General features: G+C 46.4%; 1 protein-coding gene across 1 annotated transcript in view; it reads left to right on the forward strand.

Moving 5' to 3' along the window:
* Positions 1-478: 478 nt before the first annotated feature.
* KPNA1 (karyopherin subunit alpha 1) overlaps positions 479-14,078 on the forward strand; it is a 181,930-nt gene continuing 168,330 nt past the window's right edge. The window contains exon 1 of the mRNA XM_069202718.1: positions 479-653. The gene's annotated coding sequence lies outside the window, so the exon portion shown is untranslated. The remainder of the gene's footprint in view (positions 654-14,078) is intronic.

The raw sequence follows: 14,078 nt of genomic DNA on the forward strand, positions 1-14,078 counted from the left end.
GTCGTCGCAAAGCTAGGAAAGATATTATCCCGAGAGTTTTAAATTAAATTATAATAAACGTTTCCCTGAGATGACATGAGGCAGGCGGGAGTATTTTTTTAATGTTGGCCTCCCTAATCCCCCTTTCTATTTCCATGCCTACGGCGACTGTCAGAAATCCCTTCCTACGCAAGTGACGTCATTCTCTATTCCGGGATGAAGGGGAACACCTACATGCGTGTTTGACGTCCAGTTTCTTTAACTCTAAAGCATGATGGGAGAGCGAGTTCTGGCGTTATTAAGACACGCTCGTATGAGACAGACGAGCGGAATCACAGACTCCGTTTCCCGAGATCCTTTTATGATAACTCTAAGGCTCAGACTTGCTCAGAAATGACTGCTCGGATTTCTGGGAAAGATAGTCTTTAGGCGTCTCGCTAGAATGCGTTGCGGTACACAAAGAAACTACATCTCCCATATGCTTGCAGGGGTACCAGGCGAGGTCTGTCAAAGCGAGCTCGCCTAGCCCTGGTACGTGCGCACGAAAGACACCGGTTACCACTGCGCGGCCTGCCTAACTCCAGTCTAGGCTGATCCGGCTTGGGCCACACACCCCGCGAGACCTGCTTACCGCTGAAGCGAGAGGGACGCTTCTACCGAGACCCCCGGCAGAGGTAACTGGCGGCGGGAGCTGCGTCAGCGCCGTGCCCTGCCAAGGAACCACCGGGGAGGGAGGTCACGCGAGCTCTGCGCCCGCCAGGAGGCAGGGGCACGCGCCCCCTAGGTCCGGCCTCCCCCCGCGGCGGCGCCCTGGACAGCACGGGGGTCTACCCAGCCATGCGGACCCGGGGGGAGTGGTGTTGGCAGAGCCGCCTGTGCCACATCTGTGTGTTTGTCAGTTGGCAAACCCCGGAGGGGGCCGCGGGGCCCAGTGCCAGTCAGGTGCACAGCCTGGACAGTGGCTGGGGCAGGGGTTCCAGGCGCGTCGTTATTAGGGTGTATTGGAGGGGTGAGGAGCAAAGCTTCAGGCCGGGTAGTACCAGTCAGTGGGGGAGACAGCACGCAGGTCCACCCAGGCCAGTGCCACCCGCTCTGGATGCCTGGGGCACGAGCTCTGATTGTATAACCAGTGCTTTAGATGCGCAGGTGCCGTCCGATACTGAGAACCTGCACTTTTTCAATGTGAAGGGGAGAGTACCTGCACTTCTCAGCACTGCTGCAATAATGGGATAGTACCAGCATTTTTCAGGAGCGAAGAGGTTTACCTGCGCTTCTACATTTCCATTTAAAGCACGGAGTACTACCCAGTCAGTGTTCCCACTAGCCTGTCTCATACGTGGAACCCTTTAAGCATCAGCGAGGTCAGACCGACGGGGGCACGTAGGGGGGACTTACCTGGGGCTGTTAGCCAAGACTGTACCGCTTGGCTAGTAAGTTAGGGGATATATGAGGTGAGGCCTAGCCATGACAGCACCAGCCATCCAAGATGAAGGGGCGGATGTTTGAGAGTGCCTGTTGCACACTATCGCCCACCTGGATAAAACTGCTCAGAACTAAAGCTTGGTTGTAATCTGTTTCCAGACATCAGTTCTCATTTTTGGGAGTATACAATCAGTCGAGAGGGCAATGTATTCCCGGAGTGGGTAATCTAAGCACCATGTAACTGTCTGAGCTTTCTTGTTTGTCCTCGGAAGTTTGAGTTGCTTGTGTGGTTTACAGGCTGGAAGAGATTCAGCGGCCTATTCTGCTATCACGCGCTTGCTGAACAAGCTTTGACAAAACAAATAAGTAAGCCTTTTCTTTCGTAAGCCTACAATGTTTTTGGGAACGCAAGCAATTGGCGTTAGACGTGTAAAAGTAATAAAAGGTGGAACGGTCGCCATAATAACTTCTTATCTCGAAAACGTGAACCGAAATAAAAACGGTGGATGACCTTCCACTCCTCAAACTAAAGTGGACACTTTTTAGGTGGATGCACACATCAAATTGCTGTCAATTGCAGTGTAAAAAGCTATTGGGTACACATACTGTGTATCGCGTTGTCACATACTGTTTGAGTCGGACCACAAGTGAATCAAAAATGACACTTGTAGTGACCAGTGAATGAAGAGGATTGGCTGGAACCTAATTTGTGTGTATCTCGTATGTGTTTTTATTATTTGGAAAACATGAGGGTGGGGGACGGCTCTATTTGTTTTTTTTGGCCAGATCTAAAAATAGATTTCTTAATTAAGAAAACATCCTCATTTAGCAGATCGTAATCAAAGTCTTACTCGCCAGTAATTAATTAAAAAAAATTCTCACCGAAACACATTAACGTGAATTATATTTTCTTAACACTACCTGTCTGCCTCCCGTAATGAAAAAGTAATGTAACTAAACATTTCATTCCGTGGATCGGTTCCTGTGTCCCAGTTTGCCCTAATTACATTTGCTCTTTTTTTAGCTTAATACTGCAGACTAAAGGCCTTAACCCTGTCCATGGTTGATGTTTATACAATGCCACTCTTAAGTGCCTCCTTGGAGAAATAAAGCTGTGGAAAGGTGACTAGTAAATTGTTGCTGTCACACTAAGTTGTAGTCTGTGCAAACTTTTTTTTAAACTATTTTTGATCTTTTTGAGCTAATACGTTTTTGTTAGGTCTACAGAATACACTACAGATTGGAGAAAATGTGAGTAGTGCAGGTTGGGGTAAGCTGCTGTGGCGCAGTATCCACCAAGCCATATTTGTGTATTTTGAAATTATGGTTTTTGCGTGATAGTACCACTTTGACATTGGCTGAGAGAGTACACTTTGTCAGTTTTATGCAGATCATTTAAGCTTGCTCAAATGGAAGAAAAAAGGCAATACTCCCTGGGTTTCCATCCATGAAAGGGTCGCATTTATTGTAGCTGTCAAACCATATCCAAGGGGCCTCGGGGAGCACAAGGTCTACTTGTTCCAAACCGTTGTGATTAATGTCGTTTAACACCACTGGTGCCCTGTGTTACTCTTGACTTAAAGTAGTGAGGGTGAGAAGTCACAGGCTTCACGGAAAGATTTTGAGTGCAAGGGATCAAAACACAGCAGCTTACCAACAGACACAATACGTTAGTGTCCAGCCCACTGCTTGTCATTTTGTAAAACAAGTACTTTAACCCCTTCGCTGCCAGGCCTTTTGCCCCTCAGGTACCTGACCTTTTTGGCTATTTGGAGTAGTTTGCGCTTAGGCCCTCATAACTTTTTCTCCACATGAGCTACCCACGCCAAATTTGCGTACTTTTTTCCCCAACATCCTAGGGATTCTAGAGGTACCCAGAGTTTGTGGGTTCCCCTTAAGGAGACCAAGACATTAGCCAAATTACAGCAAAAATGTTGTTTAAAAATAAAAAATAAAAAAAAGGTCTGCAGAAGGCGGCTTGTGGTTTTTCCCCCTGAAAATGACATCAACAAAGGGTTTGCAGTGCTAAAATCACCAGCTTCCCAGCTTTAAAGAACAGGCAGACAAATGGGAAAAACCCATTTTTCAACACAATTTTGGCATTTTACTGGGACATACCCCGTTTTTACTTTTTTTTTTTTTTTTTTTTTTTGTACTTTCAGCCTCCTTTTACTTAGTGACAGAAATGGGCGTGAAACCAATGGTGGATCCCAGAAAGCTAAACATTTCTGAAAAGTAGACAAAATTCTGAATTCAGCAAGGAGTATTTATGTAGATCCTACAAGTGTTTCCCACAGAAAATATCAGCTGAAATAAATTGAGGTGAAAAAAAACAGCTATTTTTTATGTTTTACTCTGTAACTTTTTCCTGCGTGTCAGATTTTTGAAAGCAATATAACAATACGTCTGCTGGACTCTTCTGGTTGCGGGGATATATAGGCCTTGTAGGTTCAAGAACCGTAGGTACCCAGAGCCAATAAATGAGCAGCACCTTGAAGTGGGTTTTCATTCTACACTGTGTATACAGCAATTCATTTTGTGAAATATGAAGACTGAAAAATAGGTATCAAGGAAACCTTTGTATTTCCAAAATGGGCACAAGATAAGGTGTTGAGAAGCAGTTATTTGCACATCTCTGAATTCCGGGGTCCCCATATTAGCATGTGAATTAAAGGGCATTTTTCAAATAGACTTTTTTTTTTTTTTTTTTACACACTGTCTTACATTTGGAAGGAAAAAATGCAGAGAAAGACAAGGGGCAATACCACCTGTTCTGCTATTCTGTGTTCCCCCAAGTCTCCCGATAAAAATAGGCCTACCCACGCAAGTGAGGTACCAATGCCTGCGACAGGAAACGCAACGTGGACACATCACATTTTCACATTGAAATATGACGTGTTTTTGGGAAAGTGCCTAGCTGTGGATTTTGGCCTCTAGCTCAGCCGGCACCTGATTAAACCTTCCAAACCTGTGCATTTTTTAAAACTAGACTAGGGGAATCCAAGATGGGGTGACTTGTGGGGCTCTCACCAGGTTCTGTTACCCAGAATCCTTTGCAAACCTCAACATATGGCCAAAAAACACGTTTTCCTCACATTTCGGTGAAGGAAAGTTCTGGAATCTGAGATGAGCAACAAATGTCCTTCCACCCAGTGTTTTCCCCAAGTCTCCCGATAAAAATGATACCTCACTTGTGTGGGTGGCCCAGGTGCCTGGAACATAAAAAGGGCAAAAACCTGTAGAGGTTGAGGGGATAGCACAGCGAGTTGATAAGCACATATTTTTCTTTTATACATCTTTAGGCTGACTCTGCTTTGGGGACCCACACAAGTGAGGTATCCTTTTACTTGTGACTCTGAGGGGAACGCTGGGGAGTAGGGAATTTGTGCCGGAGCGGTGATCCTACAAAGAAAAATGAGGAAATTCTTTTTTTTTTTAAAGCAAATTTTGAGGTTTGCAGAGGAGTCTGGGTAAGAAAATGTTGGGGGATCTACGCAAGCCACACCACCCTGGACTCCTTGGGGTGTCTAGTTCTAAAGAATGTCTGGGTTTGGTAGGTTTCCCTAGATGAAGGCCACACCCAGGACCAAAAACAAAGGTGCCTCTTCCCCGCCCCCCCCCCCCCCCCCAAAACAGGTTTTTGTATAATAGATCATTTTGATGTGTCCACGTACTTCAGTGATGTTCCAAACACTAAAACTGTGGAAAGAAACACACTTTGGTTATGTTAAAAAGACGATTCACCCACCAACTAAGTTGGTGATATGCTTCATCATCGGGGTCCCACCTGCTGAGATACCTAGCGTGTCACGTGTGTGCTGCGACGCCTGGTTACAGCAAGCAGGTTTTGTCATTTTTACCACACATACTGGTTGGTTTTGGCATGAGGATGAATGATGGTTCAGTAGATCAAATTTTATTAACAAGAGATTTCGCAAAAATTAAATGCACTGTTAATAACTGAAAGGCCAAAAAACTGAACTAATGACTCACAACTCGTGAGTTGTAAAGGCATGACAAGGCACCAACCGCTTTACAGTCCATTCACACACCTTTCATACATGACATGCACAAGACCATTCACGGCACCAGCCACGGGCCCAGCACATTACAACACTCGCATAGACAGACGTGCAACTCATGGGCCCATCACTTACATATGCCCACATGCCTTATACAGCAATCACACTAGCTGTTGGGAGTGTGTGGACTGACGCTTGACTGGCACCGCCAGCCAAGCGCCACTCCACCGCCATCACTTTCTTTTGTTTTTAAACAACAAAGAAACCACTACCTAATTATAAAATAAGTACAAAACTGCAAACACAAAAGTTCTAACTGAAAACATGACAGAAATGTGGAACTGAACACCTGAAAATATAAAATAGGCAGTTTACGCTCACAGTATTTCCCAGAATTTTTTTTTTGGTGTGGTAACTCCTGAAACAGCCAGCCACACACAGCCCAGGCTCTGAAGGGCAATCGGGGCAGTCCACCCGGCTCTCAGTGCGGGTACCTCTTCGAGCACAGACTCTACATTTCTTAGTGGGCAAGTCTTTTTTGGGAGTGGGAGGAATGTGATCAGGAAAGTGGCGATCTTTCAATCTAGCCACATCCTCCACCACTACTACTCTAGGAACTCTTGCTGTTCCACCACAATAAGGCTCTCTATCACTGACTCCTGAAATTTAACAAATTTCATCCTTTACTCGGGTGAACAATCCTTGAACACCATAAAAGCATTAAAAGTTGCCAAATTAAATAAATGTATGGCCAACTTTTTATACCACACGTAAGACTTACAAAAAGCAGTGTAAGGTTCCAACCTCTGATCTGCTCTGTCAATACCACCCATGTGCTTATTGTAGTCCGAAATGCAAGCAGGTTTGCGCACTTCGACAACCCGACCCCCAAACAGTCACAGGGGAAGTACTTTCATTGTGGATGGTACTTAGCATGTACACGTCCCTCCTGTCTTCAGAGCTAGCAGCTCATCATTCCGCAAGGCACTACACTGCACTGTCCCCTCTCAAGTTTCTACAGACAAGCTCCCTTGGATAGCCTTTCCGGTTAGAACGGCTTGTGCCACAAGCAACAGTGTCCATTCTGAACACTCCAGTGTAGAAATTATCTACGTACAAATGGTGACCTTCATTAAGCAGTCATCTAACAAGTTCCCACACAATTTTCTCGCTAACTCCAAAAGTGGGCGGACAACCAGGGGGATCAATACAGGACTCCCTACCAGTGTAGTCCTGGCAATTATACACGTGTCCTGTACTACTTTCTGACAGCATATACAGTTTAATTCCATATCGGGAATGTACTGTTTAAAAAAAACAAACCAAAGACTCGTCCACACTTATCTCTTTTCCTGGTTCTACAAAATGATCAAGGACAGGCCTAACCTTCAAAAGACTGTCACAATCAGGGTGACCAGTAAAGGCAGGCAACTGTGGCTGCTCCATGTTTGGGGCAACCCAGGAGTCAGCCCTTCCAAAGGGAAACCTTTCAGCTCTAGCCCGCGGCACTATTGCACATCAGTGTCCTCTAAAAACAGGCCCTTCTTCTGCACTCAGAGTGGCCTCCTCATCTGAAGATTCCTCTCTGACAGAAAACTCACTGCCAGAATCTCTCACTTCATCCTCTGCCTCACATGCAGAGTCAGCCTCATACACATGGTCAGAAGACGACTTAAAGAGCATGTCAACAACGTGCTGAGCAACCGCTAGGCTAGCCATGATCCTTTCTTACAACAAATGGATTGCCAACAACAACCAGCACTTTCTAAAACAAGTAATAAACAAAGTGGCTTTATCACAAAGAGTTATGTACTAAAAAACTATACCAGTCACTTGTATGAACAAGCTAGACTCACCAGCAACTGTACTCTGCATAGACACAGCAATCACAAATGATATCCCACTAAAAAGAAAAGCAAATTAGACATAAGACAACACAAATATAATTGTGCACAAATCTAAGGACAATTTCACACCCAATCCTGCATTTAGTATACCACCTACAAACATGTCATTCACGCATGTCAACAATACTCCTTTGGAGTAAATTGTTTTTACTTACCTAAAACATGCAACTACTGCCAAAACCGCAAGGATCCACAGCAAAGGAAGCAAAAGCTTTGAACTAGCACAAAAAGAAGAAATAAACTGTTATAATCACAAATACTTCGCCAGTTGATAAACTCCCTGCCACCAAGAATTTACAAATTTTCCCTGGTTCCTAAGTGGCTTTCAGAACAAAAAAACAAAAAAAATCAGTAATGTGCCCCCGCCCTACACACACACTCTCTTTTTTTTTTTCTTTCTTTTTCTCTCTTTCTCTCTTTTTCTTTCTTTCTGTTTTTCTTTCTTTCTTTGTTTTTCTATTTCTTTCTTTGTTTTTCTTTTTCTCTCTTTCTCTCTCTCTCTTTCTCTCTCTCTCTTTCTCTCTCTCTCTTTCTCTCTCTCTCTTTCTCTCTCTCTCTCTTTCTCTCTCTCTCTTTCTCTCTCTCTCTCTCTCTCTTCTTTTCTCTCTCTCTCTCTTTCTCTCTCTCTCTCTTTCTCTCTCTCTCTTTCTCTCTCTCTCTTTCTCTCTCTCTCTCTTTCTCTCTCTCTCTCTTTCTCTCTCTCTCTCTTTCTCTCTCTCTCTCTTTCTCTCTCTCTCTCTTTCTCTCTCTCTCTCTCTCTCTCTTTTTCTCTCTCTTTTTCTCTCTCTCTTTCTCTCTCTCCCTGGTGCCTAAGTGGATTCTGCCCCCCATGGGGGCAGATAGGCCTAAAAAAAAAAAAAAAAAAAAGTCCAATCTGTGCAGAAATTGGGAACAGTTCTGTGCCCCCAGCACAAAAACATAGGGGAACAAAAAAAAAAAATCCCTGGCGTCTTGGTGGCTTTTGCCCCGGGCCTAAAAAAAAATGTCTATGCCCATCAGTAATGTGCCCCCTTTTGGGGGGGCGACCCTTGACAAAGGGGCCGCCTCCCCCCCCCCCCCACACACACACAAAACACACACAAGATCCCTGGTGCCCAAGTGGATTCTGCCCCCCTAAAAAAATAGGCCGATCTGCCTCCAAGGGGTGCAGAAATGGCCTACGGTTGTCTCCTTTGGGGGGGGCGACCCTTGTCAAAGGGGCTGCCCACTCACCACAAATTAATCTCTTCTCCCCCTCCTCCCCCCCCCCTCTCCCAAATGGCCAACAGTTCTGTGACCCTTACCAAAGGGGGTGCACCCCCAGCACACAAAAAAACACACAAAGGAAAAAAAAAACAAAAAAAAAAAACACACTTCTCCGGTGTCTTGGGAGCAGTTGGTCCTAAAAAAAAGTAGGCTGAAAACATGGCTGATCTACTCCAGGGGGCCAAAACCGAAAAAAAAAAAATTGACCTAGGCCTAAGGGATCTCTGCCCAAAAATATTATTGAAATCCGAATCCCTGGTGTCTAGTGGGTTTCTGCCCTCAGGGGGGCCTGAAACACAGATATACGTATGCCCCCAGGGGAGTGACCCTTGCCCAAGGGATCGCTCCCCAAACAAACTGAAAAGAACATCCCTGGTGCCTAATGATGGATTCCTGCTCCACGATCGCAGGCAGAAATCCATTGAAAACAGGCACAGGGGGAAAGGAAATACGCTTTCCAGATTAACAAAAGCAGGGTTGTATCCTTGGGTGTGTTCTTGGTAATCACTGAAGCCTCATGGTACCTGTGTGATTGTCTCACAAATTGGGTAATATGAGAGGCACGTCCCATCCATCCCTTCAATCGTTGAAGTTCTCTCCTCTGCATCAGCGTATATCAATGATTATATTACCATGGGCCTGGGCCATCAAGTTACGTCTTGCTTGGTGGTTGGAGTCTCGCAGGCCGACTTGGCTCCAGTTAGCAGCAATGAGTTTTCTTTTTTTTTTTCTGGCGTCAGTAACACTAGTGCATGGCTCTCAGCAGACACTGCCACTCTTGATTTGGTAAAGTGTGTGACTTTTCTCAGCCGGAACTGTGCGAAATGTGTGGAAGACCCACTCACGTCATGGGTAGTTCTTGGCTTCACACTCTAATGCTGTCTGCTTTCTCTGTGTGTATCTCTCTGGGAGCATGCTAGGCCTCTTGTTGTCAAATGCACATCCTGTAGGACCATGCACATTCCCTCCCTCTTTCTGCAGACAGGTAGGCTTCTAGGCAACAAACAGACCCTCAGCAGCTCCTGCAGACTTCAGTTGATGCCGTTTACCTTTTGAGAGACTAGCGGTTCAGCAGATATCAGTGCTCTGTACTTGAAATGCTCTTCAGAGCAGTCTCTACCTTGGCCAGTTAGAACTTGGGACTAGAAAAAAGGGCTGATTTGTGCTCACTTTTCACACTTCTTCCAGACTGGGGATGTTGATCCACCGTCTTCAGCTTCAAAAAACGGTTTGGGGTGGTTCTCTTTCAAGTGCCATTCTCTGGCTGCTCTCCAGACACTGCCCTTGTGTGACGCATTGGTTCTCACAATAGGTGGATGGGCTGGTTCCAAGCAGGAGTACCCAATACAAGTGGACAGTGAAGCATGCTAACTCTGAACTCTGCTGTAATCATCCTTCTTGAAGCAGTAACTGTGGGATAGACAAAAGGACAGGCCTGGCTTTGTAAGTTCCTCACGCTGAACAACCGAAACTGCAGTCCCGCCCTCACCCCTTCCATCCACTAATTGCTAGTGCTCAGAAAGACGTAATCAGCAGCTCGTTGCTAACAAAATTTTAATATTATTTCTAAATGCTGTTCTGGCTTCATCCCCACCTCACTTCAGTGTCTCCAGCCACAGGAGTGCATGCAATTCATTTTTGTTGGGTGGGGAAGCTGGCCCCATCCTCCATCTTGTGCTAAACTAAGGGTGTCCAAAATAATCACACATTCCTGCTATCACACCCGCACCACATGCTCTCAACATGTGTATGAAATGTCAGCATAAGGTTCTAGATCTTCACTTAACAGTGGTACTTCACACGAGCTGTCAGTAGGCCACACTCGCTGACAGAGAAAAATGGACTGGCCACATTTCAATAATAAAAGGCCACCAAAGCTTTACGTGATGCACCCATTGGAGCAGACAGTGGTCTGCTTTTTTTTTATGACCGTGTTCATGGCACTCAGGTTGAGGTAACAGGTCAGATTCTGTTCCACACATTAGGGACAGGCCTAGTACCTTCTGCTCACACTACCTCACCACGATGGTAGGTCCAAAAGTAAACCACCATAGGAATTTCACAAGAAGTAAGGCACTTAGGACAGGGGTGCAAACTCCTGTTCCAACATTAACACTGGTCGCATAATTTGGTCCTCGACATAATTATTGATAATGAACAGAAGTGAAACGAGCACAGTTGGCCTAGATGTGGTAACTTCTTCACTGGTGAATACAATATAATTTGGCTGGAAGGCTGTAGGTCTGCCCAGAGAATGGCCACTGTTCTAGAGATGGGCAACGACTGCTGGTGATAACTGGTTATTTGGTAGGTGTTGCAAGCTTGAGCTATGGAGCTTTTAAGCCTGGTAACAACTTTGGTGCTCTGCTCCTCGCATACCACTGTGTGTTGTTTAAAGTGTGTAACTTATTTTTTTATTGCTATTATATTTAGAACATGTACCATCTAAAATGAGAATTCACCCCTGTAGGAAGTTGGTTCTGTATATACTATTTCAAAGTAAGAAATAGTGTGCACAGAGTCCAAGGGTTCCCCTTAGAGGTAAGATAGTGGCAAAAAGAGATAATTCTAATGCTCTATTTTGTGGTAGTATGGTCGAGCAGTAGGCTTATCAGAGGGTAGTGTTAAGCATTTGTTGTACACACACATAGGCAACAAATGAGGAACACACACTCACAGACTTACTCCAGGCCAATAGGTTTTTATATAGAAAAATATATTTTCTTAGTTTATTTTAAGAACCACAGGTTCAAGATTTACAAATAAAACTTCAAATGAAAGGTATTTCACTTAGGAACTTTGAATAATCACAATAGCATATACATTTTTGGCAAAAATGGCAATAAGCTATTTTAAAAGTGGACACTGTGCAAAAGTCAACAGTTCCTGGGGGAGGTAAGTAAATGTTAAGTTCACAGGTAAGTAGAACACTTACAAGGTTAAAAGTTGGGTCCAAGGTAGCCCACCATTAGGGGTTCAAGGCAACCCCAAAGTTACCACACCAGCAGCTCAGGGCCGGTCAGGTGCAGAGTTCAAAGAGGTGCCCAAAACACATAGGCTTCAATGGAAACAGGGGTGTCCCTGTTCCAGTCTGCCAGCAGGTAAGTACCTGCTTTCTCGGAGGGCAGACCAGGGTGGTTTTGTAGGGCACCGGGGGGAGGGACACAAGCAGGTACAGAAAGTGCACCCTCAGCGGCACAGGGGCGGCCGGGTGCAGAGTGCAAACAGGCGTCTGGTTTCAGATAGGAATCAATGGGGAGACCGGGGGGTCTCCAACGACGCAGGCAGGCACGGGGGGGGGGGCTCCTCGGGGTAGCCACCACCTGGGCTAGGCAGAGGGTCGCCTGGGGGTCACTCCTGCACTGGAGTTCGGTTCCTTCAGGTCCTGGGGGCTGCGGGTGCAGTGCTGGGTCCAGACGTCGGGTTCCTTGTTACAGGCAGTCACGGGGAGCCCTGGATTTCCTCTGCAGGCGTCGCTGTGGGGGTTCAGGGGGGTCAACTCTGGCTACTCACGGGCTCGCAGTCGCCGGGGAGTCCTCCCTGTAGTGTTAGTTTTCCGCAGGCCGAGCCGGGGGTGTCGGGTGCAGAGTGGAAAGTCTCACGCTTCTGGCGGGAAACGTGGGATCTTTAAAGTTGCTTCTTTGTTGCAATTTCTCAAACAGGGCCGCTGTTCTCTGGAGCTTCTTGGTCAGGATGCAGGGCAGTCCTCTGAGGCTTCAGAGGTCGCTGGTCCCTGTTGGATGTGTCGCTGGTGCAGTTTGTTTTGAAGTAGGGAGACAGGCCGGTGGGGCTGGAGCCACATCCGTTGTCGTCTCCGTCTTCACTGCAGGGTTTCAGGTCAGCAGTCCTTCTTCTTTAGGTTGCAGGAACCGATCTTCCTCGGTTTTGGGAGCCCCTAAATACTGAATTTAGGGGTGTGTTTAGGTCTGGGAGGGCAGTAGCCAATGGCTACTGTCCTTGAGGGTGGCTACACCCTCTTTGTGCCTCCCCCCTGTGGGGAGGGGGGCACATCCCCAATTCTATTGGGGGAATCCTCCTTCTACAAGATGGAGGATTTCTAAAAGCAAGAGTCACCTCAGCTCAGGACACCTTAGGGGCTGTCCAGACTGGGGAGTGACTCCTCCTTGTTTTCCTCATTATCTCCTCCAGCCTTGCCGCCAAAAGTGGGGGCAGTGGCTGGAGGGGTGGGCATCTCCACTAGCTGGGATGCCCTGTGGCGCTGTAACAAAGGGGGTGAGCCTTTGAGGCTCACCGCCAGGTGTTATAGTTCCTGCAGGGGGAGGTGAGAAGCACCTCCACCCAGTACAGACTTTGTTCCTGGCCACAGAGTGACAAAGGCACTCTCCCCATGTGGCCAGCAACATGTCTGGTGTGTGGCAGGCTGGCAAAAAGTAGTCAGCCCACACTGGAAGTAGAGTATGTTTTCAGGGGCATCTCTAAGATGCCCTCTAGGGTGTATTTCACAATAAAATGTACACTGGCATCAGTGTGCATTGATTGTGCTGAGAAGTTTGATACCAAACTTTTCAGTGTAGCCATAATGGTGCTTTGGAGTTTGTGTTTGACAGACTCCCAGACCATATACTCTTATGGCTACCCTGCACTTACAATGTCTAAGGTTTGGCTTGGACACTGTAGGGGCATAGTGCTCATGCACATATGCCCTCACCTGTGGTATAGGGCACCCTGCCTTGGGGCTGTAAGGCCTGCTAGAGGGGTGACTTACCTATGCCAGAGGCAGTGTGAGGTTGGCATGGCACTCTGAGGGGAGTGCCATGTCGACTTAGTCATTTGTCTCCCCACCAGCACACACAATCTGGCAAGAATTGTGTATGTGCTGAGTGAGGGGTCCCCAGGGTGGCATAAGACATACTGCAGCCCTTAGAGACCTTCTCTGGCATCAGGGCCCTTGGTACCAGGGGTACCAGTTACAAGGGACTTACCTGGGTGCCAGGGTTGTGCCAATTGTGGAGACAAAGGTGCAGTTTAGGGAAAGAATACTGGTGCTGGGGCCAGGTTAGCAGGGTCCAAGCACACTTTCAAATCATAACTTGGCATCAGCAAAGGCAAAAAGTCAGGGGGTAACCATGCCAAGGATGCATTTACTTACAACCCCCAACCGATATTATTAGGAGCTGATATCCCCATAAACCGGTGTCATATTGTTCTAGTCTTCCATTGTGCATTCACCCAACTTTGTTCTCAACAAATAATATAATTGGTCTGTGTTCTGTGGTTGTCCATTTTACTAGGAGGATCTCTGGTTTGAGCAGCTTGAACACAAATATTTTCCTTTTTGCCATTATAATAAAATCCACACAACCTACGTGTAGACAGTTGTATTATGTCCTCTGCTTATAGTGCCACATTGTTTCCAGAGACCTGTATTACTGGGTAGTACATGCATACACACCTGCCCTTAACACCTCATTTAAAGTTATTGGGCTAAGGCAGCAGCTTTGGGCCAAAGAACAATCCTGTTTACTATAGGCTAACGTTGCTG

Source organism: Pleurodeles waltl, chromosome 8 (genome assembly GCF_031143425.1).
Source record: "Pleurodeles waltl isolate 20211129_DDA chromosome 8, aPleWal1.hap1.20221129, whole genome shotgun sequence".
In the NCBI taxonomy this organism is placed as follows: domain Eukaryota; kingdom Metazoa; phylum Chordata; class Amphibia; order Caudata; family Salamandridae; genus Pleurodeles; species Pleurodeles waltl.